General features: G+C 37.0%; 2 long non-coding RNA genes across 3 annotated transcripts in view; one reads left to right on the top strand and one right to left on the bottom strand.

Moving 5' to 3' along the window:
• Positions 1-21,125, bottom strand: part of LOC145269882 (uncharacterized) — a 68,709-nt gene extending 47,584 nt beyond the window's left edge. The window contains exon 1 of the long non-coding RNA XR_013865280.1: positions 16,949-21,125. This is a non-coding gene — a long non-coding RNA (uncharacterized LOC145269882). The remainder of the gene's footprint in view (positions 1-16,948) is intronic.
• Positions 1-27,627, top strand: part of LOC145269881 (uncharacterized) — a 57,807-nt gene extending 30,180 nt beyond the window's left edge. Inside the window, exons 1-2 of one of the 2 annotated variants that reach the window (XR_013865278.1) lie at positions 954-12,926; positions 26,900-27,627. This is a non-coding gene — a long non-coding RNA (uncharacterized LOC145269881). Of the gene's footprint in view, positions 1-953; positions 12,927-26,899 lie in introns of those variants that run through there. The other variant, XR_013865279.1, reaches the window with a different exon arrangement.
• The last annotated feature ends 231 nt before the right edge of the window (positions 27,628-27,858 follow it).

Below are 27,858 nucleotides of genomic sequence, written 5' to 3'. Positions count from 1 at the left end.
CCTGACAAACTATAAGCCCTTGTACCCACTTGATGTAAATATCCCTGACAAACTCGACAAGCAGCAAAGTCCCACCCTTACATAGTAGAGATCCCTAGATGCAAGAAGGCATTTTACTCTAATAGTTTCTTCCCCAGAACTGCTAGACTTTGAAACTCCCTTCCAGGTTCATGTTTTTCCAACTTTACTGATATGCAGAAGTTCAAGTGTAATGTGAACAGACATCTTGCTGCTCAACTCCCTACATAGTATCCCTACAACTACTGTCCCCAATAGAAGCCCCCCTACAACAAAGTGGTACTGTGCCTTGTTTGGGGTGAAAATGGAATTTTTAACAAAGTGTGCTATATATATATATATATATATATATATATATATATATATATAGGGTGAACTAAAAGAACGGGCCCAACTCTAATTAGGCCCCGTTTCTTAGTGTTTTGTCCGAATTAAATAAAACTTTGGTCATAACTTTTTTTTTTTTTTTACACAGTGATCACCACTTATCAAGGCCCGGAAGCCACTCAGGGATAAGGGTTATTGCAAGTACATTACGTTAGTGTGGAGATTTTATGAAGTGTTTACTTAAGAGGGCAGTTCATTAGGAATTTGTTAACGTTGGACTTGAAGACATCCAAGTTGTAGTCCGGTGGGAAGCAGACAGACGGAACTAGTTTATTATATTCAAAGCATCACATCAAAACACTAGGGTATTTGGCCTTTTTTTCTCCATTCTACAGCATATGTTTTAGATGACCTTCATTTAGCTTTTGTTTTTTTTGGGGTCACCCTGTATATATATATATATATATGTCACCCTGTATATATATATATATATATATATATATATATATATATATATATATATATATATATATATATATGTTGTCTATATAAAAATGAATATTCGCTGTATTAACAATAAATGGTGTTATTCATGGGTTGTGAAATGTTTGAAAAGAATTGTTTTTATCTACGCGCTGATGAAGTCCAAGTTGTGCAAAATTATAATTGATGGACTGCTTATACTTATATGGCAACAGCCAGGGCTGAAACAATTGTATGCATAATGTTACCAGTAAAAGACAAACTTTTTAAAATTAAGTAAATACTTGTGTCTATTAATTAATGTCAGCCACTCTGAATCTAGCGAGATCCGAAATCGGGACCCCATGATAGTGTTTGGATATAGCGCGATTTACATAGATGTTATTTATTTGTTTTTGTTTTTGCGATACGTTCAAATATATATCGGTCGGGTTTCTTTTTTTTTTTACAAGGTAGTCACCACTTATCAAGGCCCAGGAGCCACTCGGGGATAAGGGTTATTGAGTGTACAGTACATTAATTTTGGAGATCTGATAAAGTGTCTTACTTAAGGAGGCGGTTCGTCAGGAATTTGTTTATGTTGGACTTGAAGACATCCAGGTTGTAGTCAGCAGGCAACCGGAACAGAGTTCCACAGGCGTGCACTTCTAAGAAAGAAGCTTTGTTCATGGAATCTACGTTTTGATTTTGGCACAGATAAGGAGTGGGGAAAATTTTTGACAGTGGTTTCAGCTAGACGGGTGTTTTTCATGAAAGATTGGCGAGGGGGGACCAGATATTGGAGTTCAGGCGAGCACCTGCCATGGTAGTAACGATTAAACAAAGACAGGCTTGCAACGTCTTTTCTGTGGGAGAGAGGTTGCAGGGAAGAGAAAAGGGCATCATCCACTAGGCCACGAAGTCTATTTTGTACTCTGTCAAGGCAGGATAGGCTGTTTTTAGCAGCTCCTGCCGAGATGTGGCAGCAGTACTCCATCCTTGGACGTACTTGGCTTTTATACAGATAGAGAATTGCATCAGGGGTGAGGTATCTTCTAGAGCAGTAGAAGGATCTTACCATTTTTCCAGCGATCTTGGCAACTGACTTGATGTACGTATTCCATTTCAGGTCAGGGGTTAAGGTCAGGCCCAGAAGAAAACATGGAGCTTCCCCTAGACGAGAGCCACCCATATCAATTGATGCCCGATGGGTATCAGAGCGTTGATGATGTAAAGATAGGAGCTTGGTTTTAGATGCATTAAAAGTAACCAGCCACCTCCTCTCCCACTGTACCACGCGCTCAAGATCAGAGGAGAGAGAATCTGAGAGAACTTTGTCATTTACGGCCTTTGATGTGTTGCCATAGATGGTCCTGTCATCAGCATAGAGGTTAACGATAAAGCATTAATATTGATGGTCTCTGATTTCTGCCCATCAACTACTACTCTTATAAGCCTATCGGAGAGAAATAATTTAATGATTGAGAAAACATTTCCAGTTGTACCGTAGCTGGAAATCTTGTGAAGTAGGCCCTTATGCCATACCTTATCGAAGGCCTTTGATATGTCAAGAGCAATTGCCCTAGAAAGGAAGCCTTTGTCAAGAGATTCGCTAATTCTATGAGATATAACAGTTAGCACATCTGCTGTAGATCTGGCTTAACAGAAACCATATTGCATGTCAAACCAGAAGGTTGTTTCTGCTGAGGTGGTTGACTACTTCTCTATTTAATATGGATTCCAGCAGCTTACTCATGACACACAGGCGACTTATTGGTCTGTACTGAAAGGGAGAGGACTTACCACCTGAGTTCTTAAATACAGGGCATACTGGTGAGGATTTCCAGGGTGTTGGGAAGCACTTCTCTTTAAGGCAACACTTAAAGAGTTTTGTAAGTATGAGAGCAAGTTCTAGTTGAAGCTTTTTCAGCACAATGATTTGAATGCCGTCAGGGCCAGTTGCTTTACTGGAATCAAGGTTCTTGATTAACTTGACGACATCATGCACAGAGATTTGTATGTTGCATAGCGTGTTGTCTGTTATAGAAGGAAATACGGGGAGTTGATGGCCTTCGTCGCATAGGGTAGAATTAGTTGCAAAGTTCTTGGAAAATAGTTTGGCCTTGTCTGATGCTGACGAGATGACCTCAGGTCCATTGATGATGGTTGGGATAGAACGCACGCGTCTGTTCAGGATCCTGTTTGTTATTTGTCAAAACTGGGGGGAACCAAGCCGCTGCTCAGCTACTTGGATTTAACGGACTGAGCATATAGCTCTCTTGCATTTTTTATTACTCTTTTGCAGTTGTTGCTGGCAGTCCTGAAGGCAGCTTTAGTCTCAGTACATCTATTACGTTGGTAGCTATGGAAAAAGTGATTTCTGTGCACGATGACAGCAGCACATTCTGGGGAGAATCATGGCTGGCTGTTAGGTTTTTGTTGGAATTTTTTGGATGGTATGAATCGATCTAGGACACATCTTTTTTAAACATGGAATGCAGTGGTAGATCAGATATAAGTGTACGTAAGCTTTCCCAGTCAGCGGTAGAGTATCGATATACAGTACAACGAGATGTACCTCTCCAGACTTATTGCAGTTCGTTTTTATCTTTACTGACACAACCGCGTGGTTGGAAGATCCCAGAGGAGACACAATGGAACTTGAACATAGCTCAGGGGCACTCGAGTGGGTTCATGGACAACCTGGCAATGGCAAAATCATGACAGAACTTCCCCTCATCATCTGTCTTGTTAGAGTGGGTCAGCCATTCCGCATTGTGGACATTGAAGTCGCCACAAATGTGGATGTTAGCTGAAGATTGAGCAGACAGGATGTGGTCAAGTTTTTCAGATATGCTCTTAAGGATAGTAATTCCGCTGTTGTGGGGGCAATAGAAAGTGAATATAAATGCAGTGGTGTAAGCAAGTGCAACCCGGAAGCACATATAAGGTAAATTAGGGTCTTCTCTGGAGATATCCCTGCCACACAGAAAGCCATCTTTAATGTAAGCACAGATTCCATATCCATGGCGAACCTGGGGGTCAGATTTAGATGTTAAGTTTGAGTATCCTTTAATTATGAATTCGTCAAGGGAAGCGGTCGGCCTAATGCCAGTTTCACTTAGGAAGAATATGTCTGGTTTTGTCTCCTGTAATTGGGTTTCAACCTCTGGAAGGTTGGAACGTAGACCCTTGATGTTGTAGGAGACATGGTAGTAGGGCTCTACGTTGGGAGATGGGGTTCTAGGTTTACATGTGTTATTTTTCTGGAGGTATTTCATGTTGAGGATTGGGATTTGTGGAACAGGTCGACAGACTTGGTTAGAGCAGGACAGAGAGGGAAGGTAAGAGTTTCTTTTTGTAGCCATGATAAGGTAAAGCCGTAACAATTACCCACTAGTATGGCATCGAGAGGCCCCACTCGAAACGACTGTATGGTTCAAAGTCCATTCACCAAATGGCAATACAGCAGCGCCAGTATTTTGCACCTGCTGATAGGACGGCCTCCTTAGTGGTTAATCCAACCTTTCTGTATCTAACAAATGTTTTTGTATGCAACACACATTTTTGCATGAAACAAATATTTTTGTATGCAACAAACATTACTCATTGCTTTAACAATGTTCTCTTGTGTTTGTAATTCTCTTTTGTCATGTTTTATCGTATAGGTCGATCAGCAGCATCGGACGAACAACATGACATCATGACAATTAACAAAAAAATGCATAGGAAGAAGTTGGATAAATTTAGAGAATAAAAAGAGAATCTTTAATTAAATTGACGAACCATTTATTTGTTACGGACTCAGGGTGACAAGAAAATGATAATTTTTATTGATATTGTTGAGAAGAAGAAGAAGAAGAAGAAGAAGAAGAAGAAGAAGAAGAAGAAGAAGAAGAAGAACCATTTATTTGTTACGGACGCAGGGTGACAAGAAAATTATAATTTTATTTGATATTGTGAAGAAGAAGAAGAAGAAGAAGAAGAAGAAAGAAAGAAAGAAAAGGGAGAATTAGAAAAGAAAAGAAAAATGAAGGAAAAGAATAAGCAGAAGAAGAAAAGGAAAGAGAATAAGAAGAAAAGAAGAAAAAGAAAAAACATAAAAGAAAGAGACGTTGCGAGCCTATCCTTGTTTTATCGTTATTTCCATGGCAGGTGCTCGTCTGAACTCTAATCTCTGGTCCCCCCTCGTCAATCTTTCACGAAAAACACCCGTCTAGCTGCATCCACTGTGAAAAATTTCTCCCACTCTATATCTGTGCCTAAATCAAAACGTAGATTCCATGAACAAAGCTTCTTTCTTAGAACTGCACGTCTGTGGAACTCTGTTCCGTCTGCCTGCTTCCCACCGGACTACAACTTGGATGTCTTCAAGTAACGTTAACAAATTCCTAATGAACCACCCCCTTAAGTAAACACTTCATCAAATCTCCACACTAACGTAATGTACTTGCAATAATTATAAAAGAAAAATTGAATTATTTTAAAACTAGCAGACCACCCGGCATTCCCCGGTCGTAAAATGTGCTTAAATATGATATTTTGATTAATGCAGATTTCGTATTTATTTTTATACTAGCGAGGGGTATCCGGCGTTGCCCAGGTGTTTGTAGGTGCGTGTGGAAACTCTGGGGGTAGGGGGGAATTAAAAAAAATAAAAAAGTAAGTATGAGGATCGAACCCGAAACGTTGAGGCAAAGTTGTAAATTAAAGTGTGAAAAAACAAAAAAACGTGCAACGTTAACCATTGCCCCACCGCAACATGCTAACGAAAAAACGTTTGAATTTATTTAGTTACTTGGATTTAGCAGGTGCCCGTTTTAATGAGTTAATGCATGCATATTCGTAACGTCATGGTTGACCTTCACCTAGCAAATTTAATTTCTTTAATTTTTATGCTTTGTGCCAATTTTATCCGGTTAAAACCCAAATAAATATAAAGTTTCGCAGGCTTTCGGATCCGCCATGTATGAAGTTTAATAGTAAACCAAATTGCTGACAGAGGAGCTTGGTAGGCAAATTTTTTTAAACAAATATATATACGCACACAAATATATATATAGAAAGAATTTTTTGTTTATTATATATCTTTTACGCAAATATTAGGCAAGAATAAATCATGCAGAAACTGCACGCCTGTGGAACTCTGTTCCGCTTGCCTATTTCCCTCCCGACTTCAACCTGGATGTCTTCAAGTCCAACACAAACAAATTCCTGATGAACCGCCCCCCTAAGTAATGACACCTTACCAATTCTCCAATACTATTGCTACACTATCCCTTTGATTACTGTACACACAATAACCCTTATCCCCGAGTGGCCATGGGGCCTTGATAAGTGGTGAACTCCATGTAAAAAAAAAAAAAAGGAAACCGAAAAAAACTAATAGGGAATTAAAATGAATGTTTAAAAGAATATGCAAATTAGCTGAATCTTTTGCAGATGAATGTAATTCCACGACCCATATATAAGAAAATTATATTTTCTTTTTGAATAAAAAAAAAAAAAGGGTTGCCTTTTTTTTTTTTTTTCGACCTTCGGGAAAATTAAACAAACGACTTTTTATAAAATTTTATGTTTACAAATTTAATATTTGCTTATAAAAATAAATAAATAAATAAAACACACAATATGATTTGGGAATCTTAGGTAGGACGACCCTAAGTGTGCTTGATGTATTGTGGTGAATTTTAGCTAGAATCAAGCATAAACTAGCAAAGGTATAGGAACGAGAATGACCATAGACACCAGCCTCCCCAATTTTTGAGTGGCCTTGTGCCTAATTTTTTGTTTATTTCTGCTTTGGTTATAAACTTTCAGAGTAAATAAAAAATATAAAAGATCAATGTGTAGTATCTGTTCTGATGCTACACTACACTTTTTTGGTCTCGGTTAATGGAGGAGAAATCCTTCATAACTGATTCATTTTTTTATTTTTGTTACTAATCAGAGTGACCCTTTTTGGGGAGCTGGTTTTCCCCTACATTAAATACCGACCTTATGTCCAACTCTGCCCTCGTGGGGAGGCAAGTAAACAAAATAAATAGAAAAAAGGGTTTTTAATATGAATATCAATACACAAAAAAACAAATTGATAGGAGTATGAATAATTCATATTATTTGAATTCATCGGACTACTGTTCTCATCTTGAATGTCATTTTCACACCAGTTCGGTTGATGTAACCTCCGACCTTCTTCAGATGTATCTTGTCGAACTCGACAATGTTTCTGCCGAACGGAACCCTTTATTTACCTCATGAGGGTAGTATGCTCTTGTTCCGTCAGCCATGACTGGATAGAGGTCCTAAGGAATTCACAATTGTATTTTTCGTTCGGCCACACTAAGAATTGAACCTTCAATCTTCAGGAGAATATCGCTTTTACAATTGATTTTTTTTTTAATACTTTAACCACTGCGCCACGTGTTTATGTGCAAACATTCCCAAGTTTGACAAGATACACTTGAAGAAGGTCGAAGGTTACATCGACCTAAATGTTGTGAAAATGATATTGAAGATGAGAACAGTAGTCTGAAGATTTAAAAAATTCCATCACAATTTAAACAAACTATAAAAAAGACAAGTATTTATTCACGTGGGTAGCATGTTCTCGTTCCATCAACCTGCAACCTCTCTCCCACAGAAGAGACATTGCGAGCCTATCCTTGTTTTATCGTTATTTCCATGGCAGGTGCTAGTCTGAACTCCAATCTCTGGTCCCCCCTCGCCAATCTTTCACGAAAAACACCCGTCTAGCTGAATCCACTGTGAAAAATTTCGCCCACTCTTTATCTGTACCAAAATCAAAACGTAGATTCCATGAACAAAGCTTCTTTCTTAGAACTGCACGCCTGTGGAACTCTGTTCCGTCTGCCTGCTTCCCACCTGACTACAACTTGGATATCTTCAAGTCCAATGTTTACAAATTCCTAATAAACCGCCCCCTTAAGTAAACACTTTCTCAAATCTCCACACTAACGTACTGTACTTGCAATAACCCTTATCCCCGAGTGGCTTCCAGGCCTTGATAAGTGGTGACCACCGTGTAAAAAAAAAAAAAAAAAAAAACATGACTGGATAGATGTCCTAAGTAATTCTCAATTGTATTTTTCGGTCGCTTGGAAAAATCAACCATAAAAGTAATATCCTACAGAAGGTTAAGGGTTCAATCCTCAGTGTGGGCGACCGAAAAATACACTTGCAAATTACTTAGGACGTCTATCCAGTCATGGCTGACGAAACGAGAGCATACTACCTCCGTGAAGTAAAGGATCCTATTCAAAATTCCCGAGTTTACACCATAACGATTAATACACTACCACCTTACTTTTATTAACCCTTATCCTCGAGTGGCCTTCGTGCTTTGATAAGTGGTGATTCCCTAAAAAAAGACAACTGAAAAACATAATAAGAGCCAAGTACGTCCAAAGATGGAGTACTGCTGCCACATCTGGGCGGGAGCTGCTAAAAACAGCCTATCCTGCCTTGACAGAGTACAAAATAGACTTTGTGGCTTGGTGAGGGATGCCCTTTTCTCTACCCTGCAACCTCTTTCCCACAGAAGAGACGTAGCGAGCCTGTCGTTGTTCTATCGTTATTTCCATGGCAAGTGCTCGTCTGAGCTCCATTCTCTGGTCCCCCCTCGCCAATCTTTTTCAAAAAACACCCGACTAGCTGAAACCACCGTCAATAATTTTCCCCACTCCCTATCTGTGCCTAAATCAAAACATAGATTCTATGAACAAAGCTTCTTTCTTAGAAGTGCACGCCTGTGGAACTCTGTTCCGCTTGCCTGTTTCCCTCCTGACTTCAACCTGGATATCTTCAAGTCCAACACAAACAAATTCCTGATGAACCGCCCCCCCCCTAAGTAATGACACCTTACCAATTCTCCAATACTATTGCTACACTATCCCTTTGATTACTGTACACACAATAACCCTTATCCCCGAGTGGCCATTGGGCCTTGATAAGTGGTGAACTCCATGTAAAAAAAAAAAATTAAAAAAAAAAAATCATCCTACATTTGTACTTAATTTGCTTTCGGTCCTTTACACTTCTGCATTGTAATCGCCTTCCATAAATTATCTTTATACACACTAAACAATGCTTTAAGCAAACTGCATTAACTTATTAAATCGCTTTTTTTATTTTAATAATTATTCGATTAATAGTAAATAAAACAATAGTTCAATATGTATTCATGAAAGTTACATATATGCTAGAAACACATTCACATTCAAGTTTTATTAACACAGATCAGAAGCAATTCGTCAAGACTCGTACATTTCCTTGTTTTATCCCTATTCAAAGTGAGAGAGCTTGATTCCCCCTAACATTAAAATACGACCTAATTTTGCCCTCGTGGGGAGAGGTACTTTATTATGGATACGAAGCTAAAAGTCTTCTTCTTTTTTTAAACAGAATGTAGAAACAAATAGTTTTGTTCATTTTTATTTCAATAACTGTTTTCCATAATCAGTAAATAAAAAATAGTTGAAAGTATATTTATCAAAGTTACGTATAGACGAGAAACGCGCGTACATGAAATCTTATCTAATAGTTTTATTTATACAAAATGTTTTGTTTTCAATAACCTCGTACTGTAACAAAGCAGTTACCATTTATCAAGGCCCGGGGGCCACTCGAGGATAAGGATTAATGAGTGTACAGTGGTCAATGGAAACATGTAGTAATTGTTACTAGTGAAAATTTGGTAAATTGGATTACTTAAGGGGATGGCTCATTAAAATTTGTTTACGTTGGACTTGAATACGACCATATTGTAGTCAGTTGGAAAGCAGGAAAACGGAACAGAGTTCCACAAGCGTGCAGTTCTAAGGAAGAAGCTTTGTTTATGGAACCTATGTTTAAGTTTAGGCACAAATAAAGAGTCGGGAAAATTACTAATAGTGCTTTTAACTAGACAAGTGTTTTTCTTGAAATTCAGGACGGGGGCGGGCATAGATTGGAGTATAGTGTATAGTGTTACTAAGACCATCATACTCCCAAACATTACCCTCTCCTTTCGAAGTGTCATGCTTTATTGCGTATTCCATGAGTCGGCATTATTCATAGAATTATATGTGTAGTTTTATCCCAACCCAGAGTGAAGGGACTTAAATTCCTTTCAACATAAAAACTGGATTTGAATTTTAATAAATATCTTCCATTCTATAAAAAAGAGTAATGGATATCTGTTTGTAAATATATATCCTTCTCGTCACATAAAAAAAAGCTTGACGTATAAATAAAGAGAGGACGCAAAATCCATTTCCATAAAAAGACGTGGAGGTGGCAGTAGTTGAGAGGTTAACGACACGAACTGACGAGCCGCGTGTGCGAAGTTTGAACCAAGTTCGTTTTAAATAAAATCACTTAGGATGTTGGTAACCTTCACATGGTCCCTCCTATGAGTAGACAATGTCTTTCTAGAAATAATTCTCACTAGAAAAATATCGGAGAAACCAATGCCGACAATAGAACCTTCGGATGCAGATGATGATGATGATGATGATGATGATGATGATTTTTTTTTTCTTTTTTATTCACTTTTCACCCCAAACAAGGCACGGTGCCACTTTGAAGTAGGGGGCTACTATCGGGGATATAAGTTGCAGGGGTATTATGAAGGGAGATGAGTAGCAAGATGTTTGTTCACATTACACTTGAACTTCTGCATATGCAATATTTCGTCGATGAGACAGAGGCTGAAGCCTAGATGATAGTTCAGGACCTATCAGGTTGGAGACTCTTTAGAACCCTGTCCAGGAGTGAGAGACAAGTAGTAGATGCACCAGACCAAATGTGACAACAGTACTCCATACATGGGCGAATGGTGGCCTTATAAAGGTACAGGATACTTTCAGGCATAATTTTCTAGTACGGTAGAGAGAGCCCACCTTCTTTGCAGCAGCCTTGGCAATGCTCTCAATGTATCTATTCCAGTTCATGTTCCCTGTAAACGTTAGGCCGAGGAATTTAAAGGAAGTACTTTCAAGTAATATGTTCTTGGCCATTGTTATTGGTGGTAGAGAAGGTTTTTTGTAATTATTGAAGGAAACAAGCTTAGTCTTGGCAGCATTGAATGTGACCATCCATTTTTGTCCCCATTCCACTACAGATTGGAGGTCATCCTCTAGTGTTTCTGCCATTTCCTTGGATATGTGTTCATTTGTTTTCGCCTCATATCTGTTATAGAGAGTAGTGTCATCGGCAAATATACCCATCTCAGAAACAACTTTTCTTTGCTTTCTATGTCGATTTATACGTTTTTCTTTTCTGTCTTTCTTATTTTCATTTTTAACTTTCGCTAAAGTCTTTGATGTAAAAAAGTTCATCATAATTTTTTTTTTTTTTTTTTTTACTCATCTTACCCTCAAACAAGGTACATCACCATTTGGACGTAGGGACCACTAATTTGGGATCATACCTAGGACAGATTAACAAGATGTTGCTTTACATTACATTTAAACATCTGTACAACATAGTACAATCAAAGAAGCAGGTAGCAGGAAGGGAATTCCAAAGGCTAGCTGTTCGAGAGAAGAAGCTATTAGAGTAGTATCTAGCATTTAGGAACCTCAACATAAATATTTGGCCAAACAACTACTGCTTTTTTTTCTTTAGGTCATCCGAAATGATTCAAGATTATTTAAGCTCGCCATAATTCAGTCCATTATTGCCCTATTGAAAAAACGATTGAAAAGAGTTACATTGGAAAGAAAATAGCAAGTCAGGCAAACCCTCTACCATCTTAAATGAATTCAGAAAAATATCCTCCAATCTAAATAAAAAATCTACAGTAATTTTTTTTCCTATATGTCATCAGACATGATAATAATATGTTTCAGATGAGGACTGCTAATTTTAATAATTCAAACCACTACTCATATCATGAATAATTATTCGCACACCGTTTCAGCCGATGTAACTTCCGATCTTCATCTACGCTAGCAAACGTTATACTGCCTTGACAGAGTACAAAATAGACTTCGTAGCCTAGTAGGGGCGCCCTTTTCTCTTCCCTGCAACCTCTCTCACAGAAGAGACATTGCGAGCCTGTCTCTGCTTTATCGATATTTTCATGGCAAGTGCTCGTCTGAGCTCCAATATATGATCTCCCTCGCCAAACTTCCACAAGAAACACTCGTCTACCTGTGCCTAAACCTAAACATGGATTCCATGAACAAAGCTTCTTTCTTAGAACTGCACGCCTGTGGAACTCTCTTTCGTTTGCCTGCTTTCCAGCTGACTACAATATGGTTGTCTTCAAGTCCAATGTAAACAAGTTCTTGATGAGCTGTTCGCCTTAAGTAATCCAATTTACCAATTTCCACTACTAACGATTGCTATGATATTGTCCTATTGACTAGTGTATACTCTTTAACTCTTATCCTCGAATGGCTTCTGGGCCTTGATAAGTAGTGATTTTTATGTAAAAAAAAAAAAAAGAGGATTTTGTTGCACTCAGTAATCTTTTTTTATCATTACTTTTATTCAATTTTCACCTCAAACAAGGCACACTGCCACTAAGGCGTAAAGGGCTACAATTTGGAACCAAATCTACGGGGATACTATTGTGGCACTATATCTCAGTGACTCAGTTGCTAACACACTCTACAGCATGACCGGGTGGTGATTTGGCCATAAGCGTAGAGATAGACAGAAAAGCGTACAGATACATAGAAGTGCAATCTCAGAATTCCCTTTCTATATGGATCTTTTTTTTTTGGCCGGACGACATGGGGTAAGTACGTGTGTTTCTGTCTCTCCATGAACGAGAGAGGGCACCCCCTTTCCATCAGCACTAGTTAGGACTATCTATGTAGCTCAGTCTAATAATTATCAGGGTTTAAGTATTAATTGCTTTTGATCCATTTTGTAAAACATTGCAAAATAGTGTAATATATTTATGTATAGAAATAAAATAGCAAAGATTTCTCATAGATATTACGATTGTGTCGTGTTGTGTGTTTTATTGAATCGGCCATGAATGCTTCCATCAAACAATGGAGTTGGCCGGAGGATGAAGAAAGAAAATTCCAACCAGAATGCCACCAGAGTGAAGAGGTCATCTTGGGAAAATAAAGGAACCACACCCGCATCCAACATCTCAGGTATACTTTGCTTCTTACAGACCTTAATGACAGGCCATCTTCACATTTTCATGAGACCAGTTCTAAGATATTTAGTGTAACGTGTGAAGTCAGTCACACGCCAGTGACCGGCTGATCGTGTTATACTATGTAGGGAGTTGAGCAGCAAGATGTCTGTTCACATCACACTTGATCTTCTGCATGCCAATATAGTCAGGGAAGCAAGTAATCGGGAGTGAATTCCAAAGTTTAACAGTTTGGAGGTAGAAACTATTTTCCGGCATCTACAGTGTATGGGTGAGATTTTGCTGCTTGTCTGTTTTTTTCTACTAGGGAGTCACCACTTATAAAGACCCGAAGGCCACTCGAGGAAAAGAGTTAATGAATATAAGGTGGTAATGTAGTAATCGTTAACGGTTTAAATTGGGTAGAATGATTATTTATGGGGACGGCTTAACAAGAATTTGTTTACATTGGACTTGAAGGCTACCATGTTGTATTTGACCGGGAAGCAGGCCAGCTTAACTGTTCCACAGACGGACAGTACTGGGAGAGAAGCTTTGTTCATGGAATGTGCCTTTAGATTAAGGCGCAGTTAGAGAGTGGGGAAATCGTATATAGTGGTAGTAGCTAGTCGAGTGTTTTTAGTGAAAGTTTGGCAAGGGAGGCCGATACGTTCGATTTCAGTCGAGCACTTGTCATGAAAAGACGGTTAGACGGGAGTATTTACATCGAGGAGACACAAGGGCTTTGAGTTTTTCGGGTCACATTCCATTAAAACTGTTGGAAAACAGTCACAGAGATGCAACATTTTTGCGATGGAACACGGGTTGGGGTTTGTTTGGCAGCGCAGGACCTATTAAGTTGGCGACTCTTTTCTTGGACAATGTCTAGGAGTGAGAAACTAGTGGCAGATGCACCCGCCCAAACATGGCAGCAATACTCCATGCATGGACGAATGGTGGCTTTGGAAAGATAAAGGATACTGACAGGTGTGATAAACTTTCTAGCATGATAGAGAGAGCCCACTTTCTTCGCAGCAACCTTGGCAATGTCTCCCATGTATTTGTTCCAATTCATGTTGTCTGTGAATGTTAAGCTGAGGAGGGATCTAACTCGTTGTATAACATGACGGACATGATTGGAAATGTTTTTTAAATTGTGAGAATTGGTTGTTTTGTATTGTTTGTGGGGAGGGGGGTCGCTTTTTGTAAAGTAGCTATTATTTGAATCAAGAAAAAAAATTTTAAAGCAAAGAAGAAAACGAAAATTAAAAGAAAGAAAAGAAGGTAGAAAGAAATTATATATATATATATATATATATAGAGAGAGAGAGAGAGAGAGAGAGTCATCCACAAACAGTACTGTTTCACAGCTCATCAGTGCGGCTAGACAGGCAACTGCCTTAAGCCAGGATCGAAACCCGACCGCCCAAATGACAGTCAAGGCTTCTCACCACTGCGTTATACGGCTGCTTCTGTGTGGGTAATGAATTAACGATGTTTTGACATCGTCCAAATGCCTCCACTCGATTTGTTTACATAAAGAGCGTTGCTTAATACACTAATGGCAGTTTGTATATCACTTCCCAATAAGCTCAACCCAAGATAGGGAGCATTATATATATATATATATATATATATATATATATATATATATATATATATATATGCGCGATTAAAATTAATTTATAACCTAACCCTAACCCTAAATCCTAACCTGCGCGATTAAAATTATTTTTTTATTGCTACCAATTTATAAAAATAAGATAGCTTTCATAGATTAGTATTAGCTAAAAACAGACAGCACGTTCGTTAAAAATTGGGGGACGCTCCGCGGATCTTTTCCGGTTATTTCCGTCGGCTACCGTGCGAGCTCGAGCCAACTGTGTCGATATCGCGATTTGGTAAATGCAAAAACACCTTTGATACTTTGCATTTATCAACCTGCGTTTTCCACGAAGTTTTTCGGGTGTGTTCGGCCGCTTCCGGTTAATCCCGTCAGTGGCCGAGCATACCCGATAAATTTCGTGGAAACGGCGGGTCCTTAAATGCTTCTGTAAAAAAAGAAAAAAAAACAGAAAGTCAGAAAGAAAAAGAAGAAACGTAAGTGAGAAAAACTTTGCCGATAAAAAAAAAACAAGAAAACTCAAAAGAGAAATAGAAAGAAAAGAAAAAAGAAAGGAAAAATGGTTAAAAAAAAAAAAACGAAACAAAAAAAAAAAAAACAAAAAAAAGCTTCAAATAAATTAAAAAAATATATGTGGTACTATTACATTTTAAATCCAGTTTTTCCGTGAGTCTCACTCGACAAGCGACGCAAACCACCCAGGAAAATGCCGAATGAGCTTATTATTCAAAGAGAAGCCGGGTCGTTAAAATAGCCACAAGCGAGCAGACGACTCCAAATTGGAAGAAAAAAAAGAAAAAGTAGAATTCCATTGCGCTTCAAAGAATCCATTGCAAAAACAAATGTTTGTTCATTAATTCAATTAATTCAAAAAGAGAATTTTCCATACAAAAAAAAAAAAAAAAAAAAAAACAGTTGACAAAAAATAAATTAATAAAACAGTAAATTTCATGAAATTCTTTCTCACGTTAAGTTGTTTATTTTTATTTTATTTATTTATTTATTTTTTTGTTTTGTTTTTTATTGACTTCCGTTCGCTCGGTATAATCCGGCGGTTTTCGTCATCCGCCGGACGTTGCCGAGTGAGACTCACGGTAAAACGGGATTTAAAATGCACTAGTACAAAAAATATATGTGATTTGCATTATTTTTATTTTGGATATTTCCGTAGATGTATCCTCCGACCTTCTTCAATTGCATTTTATCGAACTCGGGAATCCATTTATTTAACGCGTGGAGTTAATTGTTCTCGTTCTCTCAGCATGATTAGATATAAATCTTAGGTTAATATTTGTATATTCTTATAGGCATAAACAGAAAATTTAAATAGTCCAATTGGTAAAACTTCATACTGTAGATCTTCAGGTTTCGGTTTCGATTTTTGGTCATGACATTTGTTGGGAATTTATTATTTATTGTTAACACCATATTCTTCATTGCGGAAAGTATTTCAAATATTTTGAAATGAGAAAAATCCCGGATGGTATTTATTATGTTTTTTGTTTTTTAAATTGGTATTGACAGACAGACGGACAACGTCTCTATTTATAAAATGAGCCATTGAGCAACAGATAAAGTGATAATAAGTTCTCAGTGATGGTCATTTGAAGGTTGAAAGTTTTGAATTTTCGGCCTCCAAATGAGTGTCACTGAGACGATTCCAAGCAAAAATATAAAAGGTAATTACTTAAAAATTCAATCTAGACATTGTTGACTGGACGAGAACAATCCACTTCTGAGGATTAAATAAAGGGTTCGGTTCGAAAATCCGTATTGATTCCCGAGTTCGCCAAGACGCACCTAACAAAAGTTTTTTGCAAATAATATTTTCAATGAAAAAGTAAATTAAAGAAAAAAAATGAATGAAAATAATAATTTTAAAAATGAATGAAAAATAAATAAAAAATGAATGAAAAATGAATGAAATTAATAAAAAATGAATGAATGAAAAATGCATGAAAAAGAATGAATAATTGAATGGAAACAAATAAAAAAAATGAATGAAAAAAATTAGTGTAAACGTGAATGAGAAAAATAAATAAAAAGAATGAAGCAAAATAAATGAATAAAAATGAATGGAAAAAAATGAATGGAAAAAATGAACGAAAATATGAATGAAAAGAAATTAATGAAAATATGAATGAAAAAATGGAGGAAAAAAACGAATGAAAAAAAATAAATGAATTAAAATAAATGAAAACAAAAGTAAAAAAAAAAACATTAAACAAAAATTAGGTAAAACAAATAACAAACTCAAAAATAATTTTTTGTGTGGCATTATTTTTTTTTCTCTTTTTTTTATCAAAAACCAAACAATTTTTTCGATGAAGAAAAGAAACAAAAAACTGTTTCTATTTTACCCACCCCCACCACACCCCTTCATCAATAGATTGTCAAAAAGTGAACTTAAGTACCTTTTCATATGTCTTGTCTTGTGGTCACTCACGCAGGAGAGACCAGTTGTTTTCGGTCGGCCGGGTAGAAACCCAAAAAAACACTCCACGGGTAAATGTAAGATCGCAACGTGATGACGGATCGAACTCGCATTAACAGTTTCCTTTTTAAAATCCGGTTTGATTATTCTTTTTTTTTTTTTTTTTTTTCTGAGAAACAAATTTTCAATTAAAGTTCCAGGAGAAAAGTCCGAATCCTTACAGAGGGAAGAGGGGGGTTTCACTAACTTGTCGATCCCGTGTGTGTGTGTGTGTGTGTGTGTGTGTGTGTGTGTGTGTGTGAAAGAGAGAGAGAGAGAGAGAGTTTGTGTTTGTTTGTGTGTGTGTGTGTGTGTGTGTGTGTGTGTGTGTGTGTGTGTGTGTGTGTTTGAGTGTGTGAATGTATGTATTTGCGTGTGCCTGTGTATAACACCGGATGCTTCTTCTCACAACGTATGCGTTTCTACTTCCGCTCACCACACAGGTCCTTAACCCCGGGCGCCAGTGCACAATAAATCTTGATAGACAAAAGTCCGTAAATTACATGAAAAAAAAGTCCATTATTATACACAATTGGAAAACATATGCATAAAGAAACATATATTTTGGGAAAGAAACAAAGCATTTCCCATGAATATAAATTTTTTGTAAGTTTTCAACTTGAAAAAGTTAAACTAAAAAGTCGCTTGCAACAAAGGATAATTATTTCACCCTGCAATTATTGTCATTAAAAATCAATTGAAATTTACGGGTCGCAAGTAATACCATAATAAATTGTTTACGGTTGAAACGGAGAAATATAAGGAATGAGGGTCCTCTGTGCCATCTGCGAGGGGTTATCAAAATAGCAGAAGAGGGGCACGATGTTGAAAGGGGTGGGGGGTAAGGAAAAAAGCCAAAAAGTTCAATTAAAAATTCACAACAAACGCTACGAATAAAGATGCCTAATCACAAAGCGAGCAAGAGAGACATAGAGGGGGATAAAGCGAAGTGGATAGCTGTACGACCACTGCTGCAGTAAGAAGAACGAGTCGAGTGCAGGTTTCCAAGCTGAAGATTTATATACGAAACGAAAGAGAAAAAGAGAAGCAAAATAGATACTCTGACGTCATCGCCTTTCACGTATTACGATGACGTCATAGAGAATAGCAAAAAATCACTGACGTATTTCCCTTGCCTTTCGCACGAGTTCATGCGAAATATATGTTTAGAACGGCCTGCTGCAATTCCGTGCATTCAGGTGCAAGTTAGGGGACGCTACCATATAAATTAACTCTAACCTCTAAGTGACGGGCAGAGGCCAGGTGATGCCCTAGTAGTATCCGGGGGCAACCCCTTCATTATATGCACCAAAAACTTAAGTAGTTGCTATAGTACTGAGAAATTGAATATACTTTGATACCATTTCATCAATTTGGGTACCTGTATTAATCCGCCCATTGTCTTCCACTGACCACCACTGACCGCCACTGCTCTTTTAACAATTCACAAATGTTGTATTGTTTTAGATGTTTTGGATGTGGTTCCGATCTTGGATATTATTCTCAAAACGTTTCGACCGATGTAACCTCCGATCTTCAGGTGCGTCATGTCAAATTCGGGAATCTGCACGGAGTTTCGAAATGAACCCTTCATTTAATGCACGTGGGTAGATTACGGCATAATCACGTTTGATATACCGGTTCCCGTCAGATTACCGAAGCTAAGCAATGATGAGCCTGGCCAGTGCCAGATGAGTGACCATTTGAAACTTCCAGGTGTTGTATCTGCTCTCCGCTTATCTCGGCATTGTTTCCAGTTGTCCTGGACTTCTCCTTGCCACTGGACTCAAACAGTACCGATTCAGGAGAGGTGTGGTTGGTCATTGCGAAACCCTTGCCACACAATTACATACGCAGCTTCCCCTATCCTTTGTCTTTCCGAACGTAGGCATCAGCGGGGGTAGATCATTCTCATTCTGTCAGCTATGGCCGATTAGATGTTAACACATAGGCCTGTGGGTCCACGAATAAAGTAGTAAGTAATAATAAAAACTAAGTGAGTGTTCTGGGGATAGGTGGTTCAATCCCCCGTACAGACGATACTAAGAATATAACTACGAATTGCTTAGGAATTATTTCGATCACGGCTGGTGGAACGTGAATAATCTATCTCTTTGGGGTAAATAAAAGGTCCAGTTGGAAATATCGTACAGATTTACAAGTCTGGCGTAAAGGTTCTCGAGTTTGATCAGACGCATCTAAAGACGGGTGGATGTTACGTCGGCCGAAACGTTTTAAGAAAAATATACAAGATGGAAACAGAAATCTGAATGATGGAACAATACGTTTTTTAAAAATCCCTCCTCTAATAATAAAAACATTAACACTGGGTTAATCGACGTAAATGTTGAAATATTCCTCAATGTTGGGATTGAGTTATTTTTTTAAAGCCCCCTTTGTTACAATTATAATTAGACATAATTTGAAATTAACTTACGAAGTGACTCGTCTGTCTCTGGCTATCATTTTCACTCTTTCTCTCGCCGTATGATATTTAACCAATTTCCCGCTTTTTTCATACGCTATCTATCACTCTTACTTCCCTACCACTCTTTTTCACTCTCTACTTCTCGACACCTCTTCATCCTCTCTCTTTCTCTCTCTCACACTCACTCACTCTCTCTTTCTCTCTCTCTCTCTCTCTCTCTCTCTCTCTCTCTCTCTCTCTCTCTGATTAATAACAATTGAAGGTAATAAAGAGTTTTGTGTTTGTGTGTGCGTTTGTTTGTATATCTGTGTGTATGTTTGTGTGTTTGTATGTATCTGTGTGTGTCATTGTGAGTGTTTGTGTGTATGTTTGTGTTTCTGTGTGTATCTGTATGTATGTTTGTATGTATGTCGGTGTGTGATTGTGTGTTTGTGTGTGTGCGTTTGTTTTGTTTATGATTGTATGCATTTGTTTTGTGTATGTCTGTGGACGTTTGTTTTGTGCATGTGTTTGTTTTTGTGTATGCGTGTGTGTGCGTTTGTTTTGTGTATGTGTGTGTACGTTTGTCTTGTGCATGTGTGTGTGCGTTTGTGTTGAATTTTACAAGTATTTCAATAGCAAGTGCTCTTATGAACTCAAAGCACTAGCACTCCCTCTACGACAATACTCTCGACAAACTTGACAAGCAGCAAAATCTCACCCTTATATTGTAGAACCCCTTAGATGCCGTAAAGACTTCTACTCGAATAGCTTTTCTCTTCGGACTGTTGTACTTTGGAATTCCCTCCTGGGCCCCTTCTTCTCTGACTGTACTGACATGCAGAAATTAAAATGTAATATAAACAGTCATCTCGCTGCTCAACTCCCTAAATAGTATCCCTGTAAATCTGGTCCCAAAGAGTAGCCCCTCACAACTAAGTGGTTCTGTAATTTGTATCGGGCGAATTGACAATAAAAAAGAAGATCGCCACAAATACAATTACATTTCGATCTCAGGTCTCCTCAGGCCAATTTTAAGAATGTTCAAACTATGTTCTTCCATTTAACAATTTAAATGTATTCAAATTCCTTTAAAATTTCGTAAGGGGCACGAGATTTTTTCTATTTTTAACGAAAGGATTAAAACGGTAGACTTATTAACCAAGAAACAGATATGCATTATGGTGGATTTAATTACGTTATAATTTTATTTTGAAAATTTCTTTACATTTTACGGTATTAATTTTTTGATAAACAATAATCGATTTTTATAATTAAAAGATTAAACTTCATTCAAACGTTTTGCATTAAATATTTTTCAAACTTTTTGAATCTATAAAACTTTTTTAGACTATTTGCATCCAATTATTTTATCAAACTTTTTGCATCCAATAATTTTTCCAAATTTTTTCCATCAAATAATTTTATCAAACTTTTGCATCCAATATTTTAAAAACTTTTTCATCAAATAATTTTTCAAACTTTTTGCCTCCAATAATTTTATAAAACTTTTTGCAAGCAATAATTTTGTTCAACTTTTCGCATCCAATAATTTTTTAAAACTTTTTGCATCCAATAATTTTTCACATTTTTGCATCCAATAATTGAATTAATCTTTTCGCATCTAATAAGTTTATAAAACTTTTTGCATATAACAATTTTTTTCAAACTTTTTGCATCCAATATGCTTATTTCAATTTTTGCATCCAATAATTTTGCAATCTTCTTGCTTCCAATAATTTTATTAAACTTCTTGTATCCAATCTTTTTTTTTTAATTTTTGTATCCAATCATTTTTTTCAAACATTTGCATCTAATAATTACTTTTCAAATTTTTGCATTCAATATTTTTTTCAAATTTTTGCATTCAAAAATTATTTTAAACATTTTGTAATCCTTATATATTTTTTTAGACTTTTTGAATCCAATTATTTTATCACTCTTTTTGCATCTAATAATTTTTTCAAACATTTTGCATTCAATAATTTTTTAAAATATTTTGCATCCAATAATTTTATCAAACATTTTACATCCAATACTTTTACAAAATTTGTTGTATCCAATATTTATAATCGAACTTTTTGTATCCAATAATTTTTAAAATATTATGCATTAAATAATTTCTCATTTTTTAATCCGATATTTTTTTCAAAAATGTTGCATCCAATAATTTTTACAACTTTTTGCATAAATTAATTTTATAAAACTATTGCATCCAATAATCTCTTCAAACTCGTTGCATCCAATAAGTTTTCCAACTATTAGCATCCAATAATTTTTTTCAAACTCTTTGCATGCAATATTTTTTTATGAAGGTGTTTCATCTAATTATTTTTTCCAAATTTTTGCATCCAATAAGTTTTCTAACGTTTTGCGTACAATAATTTTATAAATCTTTTGCATCCAATAATTTTTCCAACTTTTTGAATTTAATAATTTCTCCAAACTGTTTGCATCCAATAATGGTTTTTTCATTTTTGCTTCCAATTATTTTTTAAAAGTTTTTGCATCTAATACTTTTTTCAAACTTTTTGCACCATATAATTTTTCAAACTTTTACCTCCAATAATTTTATCAAATATTTGCATCCAATAATTATTTTCCAACTTTTTCATTCAATTATTATTCAATCTTTTTGCATTATTCTAAACTTTTTGCACCCAATAATATTTTATACATTTTGCATCCAATTATTTTAACATACTTTTGCATATAATTTTTTATTGAAACATTTTGCATCCAATAATGCTTTAAAACTTTATGCACCCCATAATGTTTTTGAAAATTTGCATCCAATAATTTTGTCAAACTTTTGCATCTAAGCATTATTTTCCACCTTTTCGCATTCAGTAATTTTTTCAAATTTTTCGCATCTAATCATTTTATTAAATTTTTTGTGTCCAAGAATATTTTTCAAGTCTTTTTGCATCCAATAATTGTTTTAAATATTTTGCATCCAATACTTTTATCAAACTTTTGCAGTCAATATTTTTACTCCAACTTATTGTATACAATAATTTTATCAAATATTATGCATCTAATAATTTCTAAAACTTCTTTGCTCCAATAATTTTTACAAACATTTTGCATCCAATAATTTTAGCCAAACTTTATGCATCCAATCATTTTTTTTAATTTTGCATCCAATAATTTTATCTAAATTTTTCATCCAATAATTTTTTAAACATTTTGTATACAATAATTTTTTAAACATTTTGTATACAATAATTTTTTAAACATTTTGTATACAATAATTTTTGCAATTTTTTGGCATCCAATATTTTCTAAAATTTGTGCATCCAATAATTATTATCAAAATTTTTACACTCAATAATTTTTCAAACTTTTTGCATCCCATAATTTTCATCAAACTTTTTCGCATCAAATAATTTTTCAAACAGTTGCATCCTACAATATTTTATTCCTTTTTTGCATCCACTAATGTTTACAAACTTTATGCATCCAATAACATGTTGGCTCATCAAGAACGTACATACATTGGACTTGAAAACGGCCATGTTGTAGTTAGCTGAAAAGCAGATCCGCGATATAGACTTCCACTGGTGGGCAGATCTAGGGAATAAACTTTGTTCATGGAATTTGTGTTTAGCTTTACGAAACTCCTCCATTTCTCCTTGACTTCCAACCAGGTGACTGACTGCTGGAGTCAGTCAGTCAAGCCAAGGATCTTAGAGTGAGTGTGCATTCTACATGCTCGCCCACTCCACACTGCATCGCTGCTGCTGCTGCTGCTGCTGCTGCTGCTGCTGACAAGGCCAGGGTTATCCTGTTCATCATGCACCGCTTCTTTGGCCGTCTCATTCCTTCCATCTTACTTCCCTTCTACGCCTCCATGGTGCGTCCGATTTTCGAATACAGTATTCGGGCCACATCTCCTTGTTACGTGAAGGACGTCCAGTATCTCAAACGGATTCAGTGCCTAGCGACGAGAATGATGGCTGACCCCAGAGATCTATCCTATGAGCAACGTTTAAAGGCTCTAAATCTTTTTCCCTTGAGCGCATGAAGCTTCGAGGCGACTTCATCCTCGCCTACAACACGTTCTTCACCCCTGTACTGGATCGTGGGCTCCGTCGGCATGCAAAAATGTCTACCTTTGACGGTTCCGGAGACTTCGATGCCAAGCGTCGTTTTTGGTCCGAGTGGTATCTCCATGGAACCAGCTACCTACACTGCAAAGCTTCAGGGCGACCTTGGACAAACGCTGGTCGGACCTCCACGCTTTTTTCTCCTGTATAGTTTCTCTTTGTACATAGCCCCCTAAAACATCCCTGACTTTTTCTGCTTGCAAATGGCAATCGCTTGTGCGTTTATTCTTTGCCAATTAAATGAATGAATAAATGAATAAATAGATAGAGAGTGGGCGAATTTGTTGGCAATGGTTGTAGCTAGACGAGCTTTTTTGGAATTTTTTGAAGTGGGGGGGGCCATGGATTAATGCTCAGTCGAGCACCTGCCATGAAAATAACGATAGAGTAGAAATAGACTCGCAACAAAAATTTTCTGTGATAAAAAAGTTGCAAGTAGAAAATGACATCGCTTACTAGATTACGAAGTCGGTTTTTAACTCTGTCAATTTAGGAAAAGACGCACTTGGCAGCTCTTCTCCAGATGTGGCGACAGTATCCTTTTATAGCATGTATTTGGATATTATATAGGGAGGATTGCATCGCTAGTGAGATACGTTTTGCCTGTAACGTTTTTTATATATATTATTCCATTTTTATTTCTTTCTTTCTTTTTGAATCCTTTGAGATGTGGCTTCATAATTTGTGCACTGATTTTTTTTTTTTTGCACCCTTTTTTTGATTATTACATTTTCACCCTACAAGGCACATTGCCACTTTGATGTAGGGGGCTACTATCAGAGACATAAGTATCAGGGGTACTATGTAGGGAGTTGGGCAGCAATATGTCGTTTCACGTTACACTTGAACTTCTGCATGTCAGTACAGTTGGGGAAGCAGAGACCCGGAAGGAAATTCCAAAGTCTAGCAGTTCTGGAGAAGAAGCTAGTGGAGTAGAAAGCTCTCTTACATCTAGGGATGTCTACTGTGAAGGGGTGGGATTTAGCTGCTTGTCGGGTTGGTCGAGAGTATTTACGTCGATGGAGTACAAGTGCTTGCAGTTCGTTAGAACATTCACCGTTAAAGTACTTGTAGAACAGACAGAGGGATGCAACATTTCGTCGATGGGACAGAGGTTGATGCTTAGATGATGTTATCTTCATCTTCATAGCTGTTGGTGTTGTTTCACTACGTTTCGACCAACCCATCTTCTGGTGACTAGAGACGTTGTCTCTACGATTCCAGATAAGCATTGTCTAAAGATATCGGTTTCAATCCTACCCAAGCATACCAGAGGATTAATCGGCCAAAGCGTGGTGAGACAACGACAACTATGGAAGACGGTAATTACTGGCGATACAATTACAAGACTCATCATTCCGAGCCCGTTGTGGTTAATCACCTAAAGAAGGCCGGAGGATGAGCTGGCCGAAACATAGTGAAACAAGAACAACTATGAAGATGGGGATAACAGTTCGAAAAAGAATGAATTCATAAACATTTTTACCGTTTTGTTTTCTTTCAAGTAGGTAGAAGAGTAAATTTTATTGCGTTTTGTAAAAGCTACTTGTATATTTGTTTGTCTTTGTCACCAAAAAACACATTTAAAAAAAACACCATTCCAACTTTGTTTATTTCCGGAAAATCGGCGGCCATTACGAAATCTAAGTTTAACATCAATTTTAAGGGAAAATCAAATGTAAGCAAAAATATTTTATTGCATTTGGTAACATTTTTTAAGAAATTTTTTCACTACAAAAAAGGCATGTTGTCACTCAGGTGTAAAGTACTACGATTTGGAATCATGGTTAACAGGGTACCGTAGAAAGTTTCGTAGCAAGATATTGGTTCACACTACATTTTAACACCTGCATGTTAGTATAGTACCTATTTACAATGCCTCCCCACGGGACAGAGTTAGACACCAGGGTCGTTTTTTAACGTGGAGAAAAGGTACAAAAATAAAAAATTGTCTCAGTCGTGAAGGACTGCTCCTTCACCGAAAGAGAACAAAAAATGGAAGTGCAGCATCTGAAGAAAAGATACTACACTTTGATCTTGACCAAAAGGCCAAAAGTGGTGTGTGATAACACAATCGTAAAAGAAGAAAATCAAGTCGAGGTTCGTTTAACAAAGGAAGTGTGTTAACACCACAGGTACAAAGGTAGGAATACGGGTATGAGCGCTCAGCTAGGCAGTGGAGTACTGTCACTCCTTCTCGCCGGTGTAGACATTACTGGCACTATATATATAGTGAGAACCGGTGTAATTTCCCTTATGCGAAGAAAGGCCGGTATAACAGTAAGGCAAACAGGAAACAGGAAGGGAATTCCAAAGTCTAACAATCTGAGGTAAAAAAAAAAAAACTATTAGACTAGAATACTTTTCGGCATCTAGAACCCATAACAGTGAAAGAACGGGATTTATTTTATTATCGGGGGTATGTACTTTGTTGACGTACAAATGATTTGAGTTTCTATTTGCAATGCCTCCCCACGGGGGGACAGAGTTAGACACCAGAGTCGTTTTTTAAACGTGGAGAAAAGGAACAAAAATAAAAATTGTCTCAGTCGTGAATGATTTCTCCACTGACAGAGAACAAGAAATTGAAGTATAGCATCTTAAAAACAGATACTACACTTTGAGATATTAAATCTTTTATTCATGTTAAAAATACAGTCAAAATCAACAATGAACCAAAAACTTAGGCACATGGCCAACTCAAAAGGGGGGATTGTGGGGTTCGTTGGTCATCCTTGTCACTCCAGAACTAAACAAAATCAAAAGTTTCTCCCAGCTAGTATCTTCTTTCACCATAATACCGCATTCACCCTTCCATATTGGGGGACGTCCTACTTAACTCCCAATTTTTAAAACATTTGTTATTGACGTGTAAAAACAAAAAAAGGTAACAATAAAATGGTACAATAATTCATTTTGTGCAGATACTACACTTTGATCTTGGCCCGAAGGCAATCAGAGCGCATTCCATCAAAGTGTTTGTAAAACATGAACAGCGATACGACATTGCTGTGATGGGACAGTGGTTGGAGCTTAACAGATAGTTTGGGGACCTAATAGATAGGCGATCCTTTTTTTAGACGCTTACTAAGAGGGAGAGACTAGTGATAGATGGACCAGTTCAAATTGCAATTTGAAAACGCTGCTCGAGGGTCAGTCTTTTAATGACGAATTGCCAAACCCAGCTGAACTCAAAATAATCGATAGTTGCTAAATTAGCAATAAAAACAAATACAATTGTTAATTTCAATTCTGCGCCTTTAAAAACACATATGTGTATATATACAGGGTGAAACGCTAAAAATTGTCGCTCTAGAAAAGCCCACATGATTCCATTTCCGTTTGATGATAACCGGTTTTCTGTTTTTTGTTGCAGACCATCTACTAGTTGGCCAGTTGTGTACAAATCCCAAGAGCGACAGGAACCTTCAGTCATGTCTGAAAATGACACAATGTTCAACGAGCGAAATCGGAGATGATGCGCCACTGTCCAAACTTATGTACTCCACCGATCCAAGTTAATACAACAGGACCATTGCCAGCACCCTCAAAATGCATCGTTGGATTGCCACGAATAACAGGGGCGTGTTCAGTGTGATGAAAACAAAGTTTCCGGCCACGGTTATGGTCTTTGCTGTAGTTTCAAGTGAGAGGCACATCATGCCACCTCACATCTTCGAAGTCGGCTTGAAATCGGGTGCCGGCTGGCAGACTCTGGGTGTGGCAGCAAGACTTGGTGCCGGCCCACAAGTCCAAAGAGACCCAGGTTTAGCTTTAGAAGGAAGACTACGACTTTGTACCCTACTCTCGCTGACTCCTCTCCTGCTCTAACCTGAACTCGCTGGACTAATTTGTTTGGTCATGCGTCGAGAACATCACCAACATGATCTCCCACAAAACCAAAGCCAATCTTATCGTTACCATTCGCCGAGTATTCGCCAAGTATTCGCTGAGCTCCCGCCGGCGCTTGTAGAAAAGGCATTCTACCAGTTCCGGACTTGTATCGAGTCGATGATTGAATGCGGCTACATTGAATAGATGTCGGCTCTACTACATAATCAAGTTACTTAAATTGATTTTTTCAATAAAAAGTTATCAAATAAAGCTGTACTGTTGTTTTTATCGTTCCACCCTATATATATATATATATATATATATATATATATATATATATATATATATATATATATATATATACGTAAAAGTAGCAAATTATTATCGATGTTTTTCGCTGTGTTGTTATTATTTTATTCGGTGGTTTTCACGCGAATAAACTGTGTGAATAGATCGCATGTAACACAACAGTAACTGTCTCCTGGCGCCTTACGTACGATC

This window comes from Euprymna scolopes, chromosome 45, assembly GCF_053919585.1.
Source record: "Euprymna scolopes isolate OS-2025 chromosome 45, ASM5391958v1, whole genome shotgun sequence".
Lineage (NCBI taxonomy): Eukaryota > Metazoa > Mollusca > Cephalopoda > Sepiida > Sepiolidae > Euprymna > Euprymna scolopes.
This window is presented reverse-complemented; position numbering and strand designations above follow the sequence as displayed.